This window comes from Temnothorax longispinosus, chromosome 5 (assembly GCF_030848805.1).
Source record: "Temnothorax longispinosus isolate EJ_2023e chromosome 5, Tlon_JGU_v1, whole genome shotgun sequence".
In the NCBI taxonomy this organism is placed as follows: Eukaryota; Metazoa; Arthropoda; class Insecta; order Hymenoptera; family Formicidae; genus Temnothorax; species Temnothorax longispinosus.
The window spans coordinates 9,833,051-9,835,753 of record NC_092362.1 but is presented as its reverse complement, the minus strand read 5'-3'; the positions used below and the strand labels follow the sequence as shown (position 1 = coordinate 9,835,753).

Below are 2,703 nucleotides of genomic sequence, written 5' to 3'. Positions count from 1 at the left end.
TATTAAATTAATTTATACAAAGCCTTTTACTCTCTAAGAAGAAATGCAAGAAATTTGATTGGGTTTTTAAAGACCCAGATGGGTGACGGAGAGTTATGAAACGTTTATTAAATAGATATTTTTATATAATTATAATAGCTCTTGTAAAATGTGCTATTTATTTATTTAAAATTTTTAGTTGCATAATTTTAAAAGATTTTATTTGAAAATATGTTTTTTCTTATACTCACGCTTCACATACTCACGTTCAAGTTAAAAAATATAATCTATTTTTTACAGACGAACTGTTAAACAAAGTATTACTGCTAATATGCTAAAAAACATGCAAAACCAGTAATATTGACAATTTTGAAATTCAGACTCCAACGACTTCTCAAGAATTTTTATTCAATATATATGGTAAGTCTATACATCAGTATGATCTGATTAAAATTAGGTAAAATAAAAATGAAAATTGTGTGCTATTATATTGTACATAATTATGCATACAGTTGAATTGTATGTATTGAAAATAACAGCCTAATCAAAATAATATCAATATATGACGTCAAAACCGTCGTTTATCATAACTTTCATCGATTAATTATTACATATATGGTGTGATCAAGAAATAGGTTGTCTAAAATATAAGAAATGTTTTATGGTTAATTTAACCAAATTTTTTGCTGTCTCAACAAATTATATTTCTTTCCGTGTGTAATTAAACATTTATTATATTAAGATTAGCAATATAACAGTTAATTTATTATTATAGGTATGCAAAAAAAATGTTGACTATAATGAATGGTTTATCAAAGAAGCAAGATATCATGATAGCAAAAATGGGTTTGATGGAAAAGAATGGTATTAAGCATGGACATAATGTAATTGATGCTGCTGTGATAGAAACAATGACAAAATATTTCCCTATCAATGATGAAAATAAAAACTTTGCTGCAGTTGAAGAAAAATTGAGATGGAACGAAAATTTTTTAATAACGTGGGTAATTTTTTACTAACATATATATATATATATGTTCTATAAAATTTATTAATTTTGTAGGTATTATACATGAAAAGCAAAGGTGGTAATACGTCTCACGACTTAATTTACAATATTTTATCCAACATAATAACAAATTCTGCAGCCTCGAACTACAGCTTTTATGGACAAAAACATAAGAAAATTTTTTCTGATCTTGCTTTATGCAGTTGCGTTTATCGTAAGTTCTATCTAAGTCAGATAAAAAGCAAGCTTTATAATACCTAAATGAATAATAGCTTAAATCAACCAAGTGATTGAATAGATCATTATTGTATTTTCTTAAATATATAAGGTTTTTAAGTTTTTAATGCAATAAAATAATAATTATATCTTTTAGTTTTTAAAACTTGAGAATTACACTATTGTAAAAGTAATAAAATATAGTGTTTTTTATCCTTTTTGCAGATTTCGTTTATTATAGGTATTCATCACTGGTTGGTTTGTGCTACTAGTATCACTATAAATGTTACAACGTTTGTATTTATAACAATTATTATTTTCATGTATGTAGATGGTGTAAAACTACAATTTCCTGATGTTAGCGAGAAAGATATCAAACATAGCATTAAAAGATGGCTTGATAGTTCAAGGACAAGATTGCTTCGTGCTAAAACGTACGTAATTATGAACAACACTTTGTACTCTGTAAATATTATAACAGTAAATATTATAACTACCTTTTTTACGGGAAATCGAGTTTAAAGGAAAAATTCTTATATTTTAACTATTTCAACTGTTTATTAAAGGTATTTGCAATCTTTGTGTTTGTATAAATAATTTTTTATCCTCTAAAAAAAATCGTAACATTTTAGGTTGTTATAGTATTGTTCTAGAGGTGTTTACTTTATATACTAGTTATTTTATTTTTTAATATTTATCAAAATTGTCTAATTTTCCAGGCAAGCTCAAAAAAAAAAAAATATTTCAACCGATAGTACCACCTGACGAAAATGTAGATGATCCGGATGAAGTTTAAATTCAAGAAAGAATTTATAGGGTAAAGTGCCCAAATGCCATCCCCGCGCATAATTTCGTCCCCTGGTCTTTTGTGTGATAAGCAGTTTTCGAGTGATGCTAAAGGAGAAAAGTGGGTTAGATGCACTGGATGCTTCAAATGGTGCCATGTGTAAAAACGTAGTTTACAATAAAATATTAATATTGTATCAAAAATAAATATTGTATCATAAAAATGAAATTTTTTAAGTATACATTATTTTGTATCAAAATTACACGCTCATTTTTCTTTATAGCGTACATAATTGAACTGAACAGAATTGAACAGAAAATTATTGAAAAATCGTTAAAAACCATATAAAGAAGTGGTTGATACAACCTATTTTTTGTATCGGCTGCTTTAACCACTCCTATGAACGGTTTTATGCGATTGCTCAATATTTTTTCGTTTAATTTTGTTTCGATTATTGTGTGCATAGACTTATATAGATAGCTAGACCGCACCCGCAGTAAGAGGCAGCATGGCAGCATTATTACGGTGCAGACATAGGCTGCGGTTCACTTGACGCTACAAATGCTTTGGAGCGTTCTTCTTCTCCTTCGATCTTTTTTCATTTGAAAGAAAAGAGAAGAGAAATGCTTCGAAGCATTTGTAGCGTCAAGTGGACCACAGCCTATGTCTGCACCGTTATGCTGTCATGCTGCCTCTTACGGCAGGGGCCGGT

General features: G+C 28.3%; 1 long non-coding RNA gene across 1 annotated transcript; it reads left to right on the top strand.

The window, feature by feature from the left end:
- Positions 1 to 1,010: 1,010 nt before the first annotated feature.
- Positions 1,011 to 2,213, top strand: LOC139813614 (uncharacterized). Its single transcript, XR_011732193.1, has 3 exons — positions 1,011 to 1,202; positions 1,536 to 1,638; positions 1,924 to 2,213. It is a non-coding gene; the product is annotated as an uncharacterized lncRNA (long non-coding RNA).
- The last annotated feature ends 490 nt before the right edge of the window (positions 2,214 to 2,703 follow it).